Source organism: Gorilla gorilla, chromosome 19, assembly GCF_029281585.2.
Source record: "Gorilla gorilla gorilla isolate KB3781 chromosome 19, NHGRI_mGorGor1-v2.1_pri, whole genome shotgun sequence".
NCBI lineage: Eukaryota > Metazoa > Chordata > Mammalia > Primates > Hominidae > Gorilla > Gorilla gorilla.
In genome coordinates this window covers 84,398,598-84,414,642 of record NC_073243.2, presented here as the reverse complement: position 1 = coordinate 84,414,642, position 16,045 = coordinate 84,398,598, and the positions used below count along the sequence as shown (strand labels likewise).

The window sequence follows — 16,045 nt, the reverse complement described above, 5'->3', positions numbered from 1 at the left end:
CACACCCACTGAATTTGTTCCACCCCCTCGGCCGGCCCAGCAGGCTGTGCTCTGCTCATGATACTGGACTGGACTCCGCACCTGCTGAGGATGAGCCCCGCGAGGAGCGGCGCAGGGTGTGCGGGCGAGCAATCACGGGCTCCGGCCGCCGTGCACAGCCACGCACACCGGCTAGCACAGTGGGGCGGGCAGCTCCAGGTGCCTGCACACGTGCCGGCTGCGTGCAAGGCTCCTGCTGAACCGGATGTACTGCACACGGCTTCCGCTGCAGGCACCTGCATCCGGACTATGGAAAAGCTGTGGTGACCCCAAGCTGCCATGTAAGAAAGTGAGCTATTCTACTAAACATACAAAAATTAGCTGGGTGTGGTGGCGGGCGTCTGTAATCCCACCTACTCGGGAGGCTGAGGCAGAAGAATTGCTTGAACCCGGGAGGTGGAGGTTGCAGTGAGCCAAGATCTTGCCACTGCACTCCAGCCTGGGCGACAGAGCAAGACTCTGCCTCAAAAAAAAAAAAAAAAAAAAAAAAAAGTGAGCTAACCTGTGATCACCATGTTGTGAAAAGAAAACAAACAACCCCTCCCCACCCCCCGCAAAAAAAAAAAAAAAAAACTCTCAGGTCATGAGGAAAGACCCTGGAGGTTGAGACATCTTTGGAGAGGTTTCGAGAGGGTGGTCAGAGAGACTAGTCATGTGTGCAACAGCTGTTCTAGAAATTAACTCTTCAGGCCAGGCCAATCCAACTGACTCAACATTGACCAAAGATTATCTGCTCAGCCAAACTATTCTCACATTCCTGACATGCAAAATTGTGAAGAAAACAAGTTTGATTTCAAGTTATTAAGTTTAAAGGTAATTTCTTACAAAAGAATATACAATAAAAAAAACCTTGATATTTAAAGAAAATTGTAGAAGTTTACCACCTGACTCTAACAAAAGAATGGTAATTTTGCTAAGCTATTTGAATATTAGTAAAATTATTATTTTAGTATTTTATATTTTAATAATATGCTATAATTTAATAATTATTATAATAAAATAATGATATTACTAATAATGTTATAATTACTAACATTATTATTTTTATATTTAATATTGAAGCTGGCACTTCAATATATGAATTTTGGAGGGACATGACCCAGCCCTCCGAAATCCATAAATTGAAGTGTCAACTTCTGGTACCTAGAAATGTAACTATATTTGGAGTTAAGCACTTTAAAGAGGTGATTAAGGCTAAATGAACTCATAACGGTGAGCACTTATCTATGTGAATGTTTAGAGATAAGGTCATCAAAGAGGTGATTAATATAAACTGTGGACCTTAGGGTGGGGACCTAAATCACAATGTCATCATAAGAAGATAGAGAGAGACACAAGGAATGCACAAAGAAAAGGCACGTGAAGACACAGGGAGAAGGCAGCCATATGCAAGCCAGTGAGAGAAGCCTGCCAGCACGGTGCATTGCTCCTGAAGGCCCAGCCTCCAGAATTGTGAGAAAACAAATCTCTGTTTCTGTAAGTCACCTAGCAAACTAATACAAAAGTTTACATTTATTCCATACTCATCTTGTACCAAAAACTGTACAAAGCATTTGAGAGATAATGTCATTAATTACTTATAATTGCTCAAAAAGTCAGGATCATTGGTATTTCATAAGAATTGTGTTTCAACTATTTTATTGTTTGTTTCAGATGATGATGGACTTGTAGGACAACTAAAGAAATGTCAAATTCTATATACATTCCATGTAGTGTATGCGATATTGGCTAAAACTACAGTATTTCATGGTAAAGAGGGCAAAGCTGTAAACTCCTTCAGGACCACTTTAAGATCTTTCTCTTAGATTCATCTCAATTATTTCTGAAAGTGGAAAGTGGATTACCAGAGGGCATATACTAAATCTCATACTTCAGTGGAATTTTGTCTTTTCTATTCTCAAGCAGAAATACTGACGATTTAACAGTGAGTGCTTTTTCCTTGTGCAATGCATTTTTTCTTTAGCAAACACTTTTTTAAAACTAATGTGTATATAATTTTAGCCATTGAGCATGCATTTTATATATCTCTATCTATCTATCTATCTATCTATCTATCTATCTATCTATCTATCTATCTATCTATCTATAGAGAGAGAAAGAGAGAGAGAGAGAGAGAGACTCTGGACTGAAGAAAAGAATGAGTAACACCTACTCTTTGCCTTAAGGTACCATACAATTCAGTAGTGAATACAGACCTGAAAAGTACACAGAACAAGGAATAATCTAGGTTAAACCATACATGCTCTTAGCTGAAAAGAGATTTAAATCATCAATTCCAATAAACTTTTTATAGCCAAAGGGAATTGGCACTGCCATCCCTACACAAATGTTCACTGATTCATTGCTTTTGGCCTGGAGGAACTTCTAGGCAATTAACTGGACTTATCAAAAATGTGTGCCTCCGGAGTCTACTTTCTCAGAAGTGGTTACCCGTTCTTACTCTTCTACAGGGTTTTTATGTATTTATAAAATGCTAGGGTTAGAAAAGGGATTAAGGAAATAGTCTTATTGTTGATTTCCATTTTTTCCAGCCTAAGAATATTCTTTAATAGCCTTAATGAATATTTTATATTATTCCTTCACTGCTCCAATATTATCATCAATTCAGGGAGTCTTTGGAATACAAATGGCAAAATGTTTTTAATCATTGTCATGGATCACTGTGACTTAGCTTTAGCACAAAACCACAAGACACAATTTCATAACACAGTCCTCAAATTTCATATCCAATACTATCCTAACTCTCCTGTTAGCTGAATTTGGTTTCTACATCCGGAATTCCTCAATATCATGTGACAACACCCACATACTCTTTTTTTACTTATGTCCACTTTTTCTTCCAATTTCAGAGAACTCTATCTCTACGAAGTATTGACCCATTGATTATCTCCTGTCATGTATTTCCAAATTTCTCAAGGTTGTTTTGCTGTAGCATAAAGTCATGTTCTATTTTTTTTCCATCTTAAACAAATTTACTTCCAACATGGGTCCCTCTTTAGCCACTAGCCTGTCTAATTTTATTAAAGCATTGCTCTAGTTGTTTGTCTCTCATTTTTTACTGCAAACTTACTCCTCAATCTACTTCAATCCAGTTACCACTAAAATGACTCTGATCACTAGTAATTTCCTGATTACTGAAATGGATTGGCTCACTTAGTTTTCAAGCTACTTGATCTATAAAGCATTTGTCACTGTTGATAATTTACTTTGAAAAACTTTAAATATTTTTTCTTTGTTTTTCTTTTTCCTGCCATATCTTCTGTATTTCATCCCTCTCTGACTGTTTCTTCCATTTTTTTGGTAGCCGCTATTCTTCTGTATACATACTTGGAACACAATTTGGAACAAAAGCAGTGAGTGCCTCCTCTTGTAAGATGTAATGGAATGCAAAAGATGCACACAGACTTGTCTCCCAGGACAGGATAAAGTCACAAATCTCTAGCACAGCATATGAAATTCGGCCTTACCTTTCCCATAGCTTACATCTTCTCACACTTCAAATAATAACCCTGTAAGTTCAATTGTTATTAAAATCCTCAGTTAATATTCATTTCTTGAAGTTTAACATTTATTTCCTTTACACTAATTTAGATTCTTTCTTCATCCATTTTTTTTTAAATCTTGGCCCAGTGTATTTACATTCTACTCACCTACTAACCACTGCATCTTCCATGGAAAATTTGATATGCTGTTGATCCGACAAGTTACACATCCCGTCTTATGCATGTCAATCTCTCCTTACATACTGGAAAAATCAAATATCCTAAAAATCTGTGCCAGACAAAGATGATTATATGTACAATGATTATACATATACAATGATTAGAGGCTGTTATATAAATTCTCATCATTTTATTCTATGTACAATGATTAGAGGCTGTTATATAAATTCTCATCATTTTATTCTATGTACAATGATTAGAGGCTGTTATATAAATTCTCATCATTTTATTCTATGTACAATGATTAGAGGCTGTTATGTATACAATGATTAGAGGCTATAGTATAGAGTAAATCCTCATCATTTTATTCTCTATGATATAAAATCCAGTTTTTCTACTTTGGTACAATTTTAACAGTCTCTAGTCATTGTATACTTTTTTAACTTTTTAAAACAATTCTTATAAAAAATTACAGCAGATAGTACAGAGTTTTCTTGCCCCTCTCCTCAAACATGCATGTGTGTGCACGTGCACACACACACACACATTTCTGTTATTATTAATATCTTCAGATTATAACACAGTACTGATGCATTATTGCTAATAAAATTCATAGTTTACATTGAAGTTCACACTCTTGTTAAATAGTTCTGTGGTTTTAACAAATGCATAATGTTAAATATCCATAATTTTAGTATTATACAGAATAGTTTCAACACCCAAAATTGCTCTGGTTAGGCCTTCTAGTACTTTGTTGAATAGTAGTTGTGAGAGTGGGCATCCTTATCATGTTACAGTTCTCAAGCAGAGTCATTCCAGCATTTGCCCATTTAGTGTGATGTTGGCTGTGGGTTTGTCATAGATGGCCCTTATTATTTTTATGTATGTATTATTTTTATGTATGTTCCTCTGATGCCTCGCCTGTCGAAGGTTTTTATCATGAAAGGAGTTGGATTTATTAAAATCTTTTTCTGTGTCTATTGAGATGATCATATCGTTTTTGCTTTTAATTCTGTTTATGGAGTAAATCACATTTAGTGATTAACATATATTGAACCAGTCTTGCATCCTAGGAATAAAACCTACTTGATCATGGTGTATTAACTTTTTGATATGCTGCTGGAGTCAGTGTGATATTCATTGAAGATTTTTATGTCTATGTTCCTTAAGATTATTGGCCTGAGGTTTATTTTTTTTTTCGTTGTATTTCTGCTAGATTTTGATATCAGGCTGATGCTGGCTTCATAGAATGAGTTGGAGAGCAGCTCCTCCTCCTTGAATTTTTGGAAGAGTTTCAGTAAGATTGGTACCCATTCTTTACATGTTGGTAGAAATTGGTTGTGAATTCATCTGGTCCAGGGATTTTTGCAGTTGATAGGTTTTTATTACCAATTCAATTTCAGAACTTATTGGTCTATTCAGGGTTTTACTTTCTTCTTGATTTACTCCTGAGAGGATGTTTGTTTCCAAGAATTTATCTATTTCCTCTAAATTTTCTAACTTGTATGCATAGAGTTGTTCATAATAGTCTCTTAGGGACCTTTGTATTTCAGTGGGATTGATTATAATGTCATCTTTGTCTTTTCTAACTGTACTTACTTGGATCTTCTCTTTTTCTTTTTCTTTGTTAATCTAGCTAGAGGTTTATCAATCTTTTAAAATATTTTGAACACCCAACTCTTTGTTTTGTTGAACTTTTGTATGGATTTTTACACCACAATTTTTTTCAGTTTTCATCTAATTTTAGTTATTTCTTCTCTTCTGCTAGCTTTAGGGTGGAGTTGTCATATTTTTCTAGTTCCTCTAGGTGCAGTGTTAGATTGTTAATTTGGCATCTTTCTAACTTATTCATGAAGGCATTTAGCACTATAAACTTTTAATAGCTTTAGCTGCATCCCCAAAATTTTGGTAAGCTGTGTTCCTGTCTTTATTAATTTTTTGATTCTGCCTTAATTTCATAGTTCATCCAGGAATTATTTGAGAGCAAGTTCCAAAATTTCCATATATTTATGTAATTTAAAGAGATCTTCTTGATACTAACTTTTATTTTTAAGGCAACGTGGTCCAAGAGGGTGTTTGGCATGATTTTATTTTATGTTTTTAATTTACTGAGACTTACTTTTATGACTAAGCATGATATTAGAATATGTTCAGTGTGAAGATGAGAAGAATGTATATTTTGTGGTTCTTGAGTATAGTATTCTGTAGATGTCAATTAGGTCCAATTGGTTGAGTGTCAAGTTTAGTCCATAATTTCTTTGTTAGTTTTCTCCATTAATAATCTGTCCAATACTGTCTGGAAGATTTTGAAGCCTCCCACTGTTATTGTGAGGCTACATCTCTTTGTAGGTCAAGAATGACTTATTTTATGAATCTGGGTGTTTCAATATTGCGTACATATATATTTAGGATAATTAAGTATTCTTGTTTAATTGAACCCTTTATTATCAGTAATTCCCTTCTTTTCCTTCTTAATTGTTGTTGGTTTAAATTCTGTTGTATCAGATGTAAGAATAGTGACACCTGTTATTTTTTTTTCTTTTCATTTGCATGTAAATCTTTCTCCATCTTTTTTATTTTAAGGCTGTGGGTGTTGTTACATGTGGGATGGGTCTCTTAAAGACAGTGAACAGATGGCTCTTGTATTTTTATCCAGCTTGATACTCTATGCCTTTTAAGTGAGGTGTTTAGCCCATTTACATTCAAGGTTAGTATAGGTATGTGTGATTTTTATTCTATCATTTTGTTGTTATCTGGTTGTTACGTGGACTTGCTTGCTTGTAACGCCTGTCCGCAAATAGTCTCCATCTATTATTGTGAAGCTACATCTCTTTGTAGGTCAAGAAGGACATATTTTATAAATCTGGTTGTTCTAATGTTGGGTACATACATATTTTAACTCTAAGTAAGGTGTTTAGCCCATTTACATTCAAGATTAGTATTGGTATATGTAATTTTGAGTCCATCATTTTGTTGTTACCAGGTTGTTATGTAGACTTGCTTACTCATGGTGCCTGTCTGCTATGTGCTTACCTGTGTTTTTGTGGTAGTATCTTTTTTTTTTTTTTTGGTTTTATGTTTAGTACTCCTTAAAGGACCTCATGTAAGGCTAGCCTAGTTGTAACAAATTCCATCAGAATTTGCTTGTCTGAGGAAAATTTTATTTCTCCTTCACTTATGAAGCTTAGATTAATGGGATACAAAAATCTTGTTTGAAATTTATTTTCTTTAATGATTCTGAAAATAGGACCCCAATCTCTTCTGGCTTGTGATGTTTCTGCTGAGGGGTCTATTGCTGGCCTGATTGGGTTTCTTTTGTATATGATTTGATCTTTCTTTCCAGCTACCTTTAAGATGCTTTCTTTAGCACTGAGTTTGGTGCATCTAATGACTACGTTTCTCAGGGATGGTTTTCTTGTACAGTATCTTGCCAGAGTTCTCTCTATGTCTTTGAATTTGTATGTCAACCTCTCTAGTGACATTAGTGAAATTTTTATGGTTTATATCCTCAAATATGTTTTTTAAGTTTATTACTCTCTCTCCTCTCTCAGGAATATCAATAAATCGTAGGTTTGATTTTTTTTTTACATAATCTCTACTTCTTGGAGATTTTATCCATTTAAAAACTATTTTTTCTTTATTTTTGTATGATTGAGTTGACTTGAAGGATTGATCTTCAAGCTCTAAGATTCCTTTTCCAGCTTGGTTTATTCCGATATTAATACTTCCAACTCTTTTATGAAGTTCTTGCAGTGCATATTTCAAATCTAGAATTTCAGTTAGGTTCTTTTTTAAAATGGCTATGTCATCCTTTAGCTCCTGCATCATTTTACAGAATTCTTTGTCCGTCTTTAATTGAGTTTTAACTGTCTTCTGAATCTTGATGATCTTCCTTGCCATCCAGATTCTGCATTCTATATTTGTCATGTCATTAATTTCACTCTGGTTAAGAACCACTGTTGTGGAGCCGGTGGACTTACTTGGAGGCAAGGGGTCACTCTGGTTTTTTGAATCTCCAGTGTTCTTGCACTGATTTTTTTCTCATCTGAGACGGCTTGTCTTTAAAGGTAGTGTCAATTTAATATAGTCAATTGGCTTCATTTTAGATGGTTTCAGATGGCCAAGGTTATGTACAGGATCTTTACTTGTGACTAATCTCTTGCCTTTGGTTTCATAGGGATATATATTAGTTTGGATTTTAATTCAGTAGATGCTTCTTAAGAGTAACGGCTAGCATGTAGGCACTTACCAAGCCATGTACCTTTTTTTATATTTCCCTATGTTCACAGCCGTGCTCCCTTCTCTTAGAGCCATTCAGGACCAGGAACTATTCCTAGCATTTGGCATATCTGTGCAGGGCTGCCAGGTTCCTCTCTCTTCAGTCTCAGTTTCTGTGCTGCCTCACTATTGACACTTGGTGTTTCATCTCCAGAGATCTGCTTAAAGTATGCTGGTGTATTCAATATTTTGTTATCTTTCAGTGGAAGTAGAACTTCCTGGCTGGATCTAGTTGGCTACCTTTGCCCTCATTTCCCAATACTCATTTTTAAATTTCAAAGGAGGCAAAACATTTCCTGGATTCCAGAGTAACTCAGCATCCTTCCTACAGATACCCCAGTAGGACATCTTTCATACAGATAACCTGTAGGACACAGGATGACAGAGGATGTGATGGAGCCATCTGGGAACTCCTGGAGCTGGTGAGACAGAGTAGTAGAGATGGGCCAAAATATTGTTTTTAATTTGTCATGAGACTTCCATGATCCAAGTGTTATTTAGAAGTGTGTTGTTTAATCCAATATAGTGAGGTTTTCCTGCTATCTATGACTGAGTTTAATTGTACTATGGTCTGTTAGGTAGATTCACTGTGCACTGGTTACTGTTGTAACCTACTGAATCTTGAACTGCACTTTTACTACTTGCCCAAGTCCAGTAAGACAGAAGTTGTACAACATGAGTTTATTATTTACACATAGAAAATAAGAGACAACAGAAGTCTAGCATTCAGGAGAAGCCATTCCCTCAAGTTTCAGGAAAGCTGCTCAGGGCAGGTGGAATTGTGTCTGCACATGCTTCACCTGCACTACAACTGAAGGGAAATAGAAAGCAGTGTACCCTGGGTTTTATAACCTGCAGGGCACTGGACACCCTGGGCTAAAACACTGAAGGATATGTTGTTTCTAAAAGGGACTAGAACACATCTCAGGATGTTGCATTGTCAGCATTATTCCACAGTTATTCTTGAGAACTGTAAATAAGAAGAGGAAAAGGTAGAACTAGGTCAGACTCAGGCCACCTAGAAAATTGTCCTGAATTGTCTGTGAGCATACTTTGTATGATTTTTATTATGTAAATTTGTTTGAGTGTGTTACATGGCCCAGAATTTGGTCTATCTTTGTGAACGTCTCATGCTGCAAAGAATGTGTCCTGCTATTTTGGATAAAGTATTTTATAAATGTCAATTAGATTCAGTTGACTGCTCCTGCTGTTCAGTTTACCTATTTTCATACATTTTCTGCCTGCTCAATTTGTCAGTTACTGATAGAGAAGTGTTCAAGCCTCCAAATATAGTCATAGATTTGCCTATTTTTCCTTGAAGTTCTATCAGGTTTTGCTTTACATATCTTGATGCTCTATTATTAAGTAGGTACATAATAGAGATGGTTATGTCTTCTTGAAGAATTTACCTATTAATAATTATGCAATGCTCCTTTTGTCCCTTATGATTTGTTGTTTTATGAAGTCTGCTTTTTTCTGAAAATAATATAGCTTTTCAAGCTTTCTTCTTATTAATATTGGCATGATATATCTATTTTTATAACTTATGAGATTGGAAAGCTAAATGGCACATAATTTTATTACATGCCTCCCTGTAGGTAAAAATTAAGCTCTGGTAAAGTAGGTTTCTGTTGGAGAGAAGGTTTTTGTTACATAGAACTCTCTGGAAATATTTCATAATGCTGCTTCTTCCTCCACCATCTATCAGAGCCACACACACACATACACAAATCATTTTTACTCTTCCTGGTACTACACTGGTATGCTGGTGGGGTAGCTGAAGATAAAACCAAAAGAAGTACCTCCCCACTTACCAACAAGGCTATGGCCCCCTAGAGTTTCTCTAATTGCTGGTCTATATTCAGCCTCAGTGTTTTCATAATATTAGCATTTAAATATATTTTACAGTTTATGGCCCCAGCAACTTCTGTTGCAAATAAATAGATCCTGGTATAACTTTTTTATTCATCTGTCTCTGCAAATTTCAGGATTGTAGTCTGCCCTGTAGGTCAATTTTCTGACGAGTCCCATAGATTTGTTTTTGTTTTTGTTTTTCTTTTGTTTTACTTTTTTAGGTTGTTATAAAAATGGAAGTGATGATTTCTAATCTCATTACGTGTTGGTAATGAAAGTTGAAATTCAGCACACTAATTTTAACATTCCTATTCTGAGGAAACACATCACATTATTTATATTTATGTGCAAGAACTATTAACATGGACTTATGTACCTACTGATTGGTCTGGAAGATATAGTCTCTATTTGGGCAAATACTTCCCAGTGACAATTTTGTAAGAAAGAGCACAGATTTTCCTCATCAAATAGGTCTCTCAGTCACTGAGTATATGAAAAAACAGGCAAAATCAACATTCAGAAAGCACCTTCTGAGTGTCAAACACTACAGTGGCTATTTCATACATGAAATCTCATTTATTCACCTTTATCATTAAACAAGATAACATTATTGTCCCAGTGTAAGAGAGTGGATCAGAAAAATCAGTCAAATGTCCAAGGGTACATAGCTCAATTAACAAGCGAAATGATATTTTAAACTAAGTATATATAATCCCCAAAACCCTGTGCTTTCAAATAAAATGGAGCTTGGTTAGTAATTTTATTGGGATTTTAATGTAAATATGATTACATATATAAAATTATTTGAGAAAAATTAAGCATTTGCACTGGACAATCTCCCAGTCTCAGCACACTATATTTTTACTCATTTAGTTAAGTTGCTTCTGATATATTTGTCATTGTCTATGTGTAAAGCATATAACAGGCTCACCTCTGATTTTCTTAAGTCTGATCTCGTTTGCTAAATCAAAATTATCACTGTAAGAGCTCCCATCCTCAACCAGCCTCCATCAGAAGTCCAGAGTTTCCTTATCTTTATATGACATTCCTCTTTATTTGGTAAATAGTATTTTCTAAAAGCAGTGCCTCATTTTTTTTTTTGATGTGCAGAAAAGTTGTTGAGACAATAACTTATCACCTTACCTGTTACAGTTCTTGTGTGATGCCGGTCTTTTCTTATACAAGGATAGTGTCTGTATCTGTTTACTAAGTTTTGCCTTACTTTTTATTTTTGTGTCCTCCTTTAATTTAATTTTTTTCTTTCAAACCTGTGTCTACTGTAAAGAGTTAGAAATATGACATTTGTGAGCTTAATGAATACTTGGTAGGTAAATGAATAAATTAATGAAACTAGATCATATTGCACATATATTCACATATATTTAATAAATTAACAAATACATATGTTGGTATAAAATCCTGATATCTCTTGTTATGTTACAACTGAAACTCATTCAATCTGGTTAGCAGATATGAAATATTACTATTCAGGATTGAAATCATCATTTTTTTCAGAATTCAAGGTAATACTTACAGAGTTGAGATAAAAGAAATCTTAGGTATGGACCACTACAGAAATGGTCATGGATTGAATATGAAAATAAATATATAATGTATCTCTCTTTAAATTTGTTAGTGGATTGCTTTAACTTAGAAGAAGGCATTGCAGAATAGTATTATTCCACATCATATATATATTATATACAGATGTGTGTGTGTGTGGGGGGGTCTGTGTGTGTGTGTGTCTGTGCACTTGCGTGCATTGTAGCATGGCCACTAAAGGTAATAGTGTATTTCAATGCAAATCATTCTGATTTACTGCTAACTAATGGACAGCTTTTAGATGGATAGGGCTATAAATGTTTGTAAACATTGGATTCCACAGAACACTTTTCTTCAGGGAGCTGTTTCATGTTAATAAGCTTTATATTTTTGAATCTGCAATACCCTAAAGAGACACAAAGCAATAATGCCTTCATCAAAACATAATGTAGAGCAGTTCATTCAGATAACTTAGTGTAAGGGGCTTTCTCCATATATACAATGCTGGAAAGAGCTAATAAAATAAATTAAATCTGAATGAAACACCAATTGTGCATGTTATGAATGTTGATATAAGTACAGTGATATAATAAAACTGAATTATTATAACAGTGTTATGCATTAGGATACATTTACATATAAGAGTACCATATACAAAGGGCAGTGGATTTATATTGTAAACATATGTTTTAGCCCTTGCCTTTCTAGTTACTGAATCTGTGCTTTAAGTTACATCACATAAATTCTAAGAGACTCCATTTTCTTTATGTATAACTAATTATAACATATGTTTATGATTTAGTTCTCTTTCTCTAGATAATATTTTAAATGGAAGTATTTTACATATAGAAATAAACCAGTAACTGTTGAAAATGCTGACTCCAGTTAAAGAGAAAAGTTAATGCAGAACTAAGACTTACTTATAACTGGGAAAGTTAAAATAATGGCAGTCAATGAGATTTTCAACAGAAACATTGTAGAAAGAAAAGAGTAGAGTGCTAAGGGCAAAACTTGAAAATATTTATCTGTTCTTTCCTCTCTTGAAATGTTGATTCCTATATCCAAATCTTACTGACCATACCAATAAAAATACTAAACAGCTATCAAAATTATTGATTTAAAATAGAATCAGAAGAGTGAAAGCATATTAAAATTAATGGAAACTTTCTATGAACCATTTAGAAATTAAATTCCCGTCAGTTTCTATGATCGTGATTATGTGATTATGACCATTAACAATCTATTATCTCTAATTCTTTAAATAATTTAACAGTGAAGATCCAAATATTTTATCTTGATTTTCAGTTGTATTTTTTATGTTATTTATTAATATCAAATTCCATTTATTTTTAGGAAAGTTAAAAAGCAAATGAATAAACCAAAATATACATTTATTTGATATTAAAATCTATTATGGTAGGTATGGATTATATTTGCTTAAATTGCATAGACTGTTTTTTTGCCATGATATAACCAACATATATTAAATACTTAATAAATTATATGTATTAAAGAATTTTTAATGTATGTAAGTTAAGACTCATAAACATGTTTGATGTTAGTATTATTATTTTAACTTTAGAGATTAATTTCCTTATAAATGATCACATGGTCACTAATTTAGATAGGTTTTAAATTCAGGCAGTTTGACCTCAGTGTCAGTATTCTTTATTTCTACACCATAAGACCTCCCGTATGCACAGTTTTTCATTAAAATACTGTAAGAATTGTTACCTGCACATGCACACATATTCATTTAGAAATTAATTTCTAGATTTCTATAATATACCTGTGTGAAAAAGTCAAAAATATTTTTGTCAGAATTCAAGAACTCATGCAATTTATAAACTTAGTTTCTCTTACTCTTTCTCCCTCAATTATTTAGATAAGAAAAAATACTTTAGATTCAAAGGTAAAATAGTATGGGATGTTCTATCATAATTAAATTTTATTTTGATTCCATTCTTCTCTTACATTTTTGCAGCTCTTCTTAAAATTTTGTATTTTAGTAGTAATTTCTTTTACTATGCTACAATGGAAGTAGAATACCATTAACTGTTTAATTGCAAGTCATAGTTGCTTTTTTCTACATTTTCCTATTGTATACTTTAGATTGTTGTCTGTGATTTGACTAAAGATAAAGGTGCAAAGAAGATAACAATGGAAAATATTTGTAGTTGTGATGGCTTCTAGAAATAGCTTCATTGTATACTATTTTGATATAAGCAAGGCTAAAAATAGTTCACCTAATTCTGATTACTTCTGGTCTTTCATTCTCAACTTGAAGGAAGACCAGCAAGGAAATCAACTCACCCTTAAAGACTAGGTACAACAATGGGGAAAGAAGGACATATACTACAGAAGAAGAAAGAGAAGAGATCAAGGAAGAAAAGGAGTGGAGAAGTGGAGAAGAGAAAATAGAAGAGGAGGAGAAAATGAAAGAGTGGTAACAATAACACGGTTAAAATAACTTCTCATCGTTAATCAGAAATTCACTGATCTTGTTATGTATAAAAATAACTTATAATTATCTATTTTGTTTTTAATCTCTTATAAATAAAATATTATAAATATTCCTTCCTCTCTGTGGCTACTGAATTGCAATCTCTTATCAGTAACTTTCATTCACTAAAACTTATTTAAAACCATATGTCAAAGGGAATAAGTTGACAAAACCATGGCCCTGTGAGAAAGGGTAGATTGAGTATGGTGTAGATGACATCACGAGTGACAAGTGGAGTCAATGCTATATCCTTTGTTCCAAAGATTTTTGTTTTGTTTTAATTAAATGATATGATTTATTATTTGTAAATACCATATAACTATATGTATATGCCTAATTATCCTAACTTTAGAGAAACTAGGAAATAATTACAGCTGATTTTTTTGTGTGAAATTATATAAAAAAGAAAACAATGGGGTAAAGTGTTCAAAGAAAATAACCAGCAACCTAGAATTTTATAGCCAGTGATATTATCCTTCAAAAATGAGGAGAAAAAATACCTCTTCAGAACAGAGAAAATATATTATCAGCAGACATTTCTTTTAAAAATGTTTTAAAATCTTCTTCAGAAAGGAGAAAAATAACATAGGTCAGAAACTTAGATCTATGAAGGGGTGGCCTGCCCCTCCACACCTGTGGGTATTTCTAGTCGGCTGGGACGAGAGACTGAGAAAAGAAATAAGACACAGAGACAAAGTACAGAGAAACAATAGTGGGCCCAGGGGACCGGCACTCAGTACACCAAGGACCTGCACTGGCACCAGCCTCTGAGTTCCCTCAATTTTTATTGATTATTGTTTTTCATTATTTCAGCAAAAAGGAATGTAGCAGGAGAGCAGGGTGATAATAAGGAGAAGGTCAACAAATTACACGTGAGCAAAAGAATCTATATCATAATTAAGTTCAAGGGAAAGTACTATGCCTGGACGTGCACGTAGGCCACATTTATGTTTCTCTCCACCCAAACATCTCAGTGGAGTAAAGAATAACAAGGCAGTATTACTGTAAACATGTCTCACCTCCCGCCACAGGGCAGCTTTTCTCCTATCTCAGAGTTGAACAAATGTACAATCAGGTTTTACACCGAGACATTCAGTTCCCAGGGGCAAGCAGGAGATAGTGGCCTTCCTCCATCTCACCTGCAAGAGGCTTTCCTTTTTTACTAATCCTCCTCAGCACAGACCCTTTATGGGTGTCGAGCTGGGGGACAGTCAGGTCTTTCTCATCCCACGAGGCCATATTTCAGACTATCACATGGGGAGAAATCTCGGACAATACCCCGCTTTCAAGGGCAGAGGTCCCTGCGGCTTTCCACAGTGTATTGTGCCCCTGGTTTATTGAGACTAGAGAATAGCCATGACCTTTACCAAGTATACTGCTTGTAAACATTTTGTTAACAAGGCACGTCCTGCACAGCCCTAGATCCCTTAAACCTTGACTTCACACAGCACATGTTTTTGTGAGCTCCAGGTTGTGTCAAAGTGGCTGGGGCAAAGTGGCTGGGGCAAAGCTACAAATTAACAACATCTCAGCAAAGCAACTGTTTAAAGTACAGGTCTTTTTCAAAATGGAGTCTCTTATGTCTTTCCTTTCTACAGAGACACAGTGACAGTCTGATCTCTCTTTCTTTTCCCTGCAGATCTACACAAAGAGCATCAGAGAGGGAATCAATAGGGATAAAATATATTTTAATCTTTATTTTAATTGATCTAACAAATAACTTTGTTCAAAGTAATAAGGATAACAGTGTGTTGGGTAATTATAACCTATGGATAAGTGAAATGAATTAAAGCAGTGATATAAGATACGAGAGGGAGAAGATTATAACACTCAAAGGTACCTACATTATATGTGAAATGCTGTAGTGATATTTGAAGTTAGAGTACATTAATTAAAAATGGATATTGAGAACTGTAGGATAACCATTAAAGATAATAAAGAGAGATATAGTTAATATGGTAATAGATGAGAGAAAAATTCAATTATCTACAATATTAAATGAAAACAATAAAAAAAGGCTGAACAAAGGGGAAGAAGTAAAAATAAACAAAGGTGCAATAAGTAGGACGTGATTATAAACAAGGGCTAAGAAATGTTTAACTCAACTATATTAAAAGTAACTGTAAATGGGAACAGTAGTAATACACTAATTCTAAGGTAGAGACAG

The 16,045-nt window shown here is 34.3% G+C and overlaps 1 long non-coding RNA gene across 1 annotated transcript; it reads left to right on the top strand.

The window, feature by feature from the left end:
- Positions 1 to 270: 270 nt before the first annotated feature.
- LOC134757540 (uncharacterized) lies at positions 271 to 15,512 on the top strand. Its single transcript, XR_010131678.1, has 3 exons — positions 271 to 320; positions 1,326 to 1,515; positions 13,663 to 15,512. It is a non-coding gene; the product is annotated as an uncharacterized lncRNA (long non-coding RNA).
- The last annotated feature ends 533 nt before the right edge of the window (positions 15,513 to 16,045 follow it).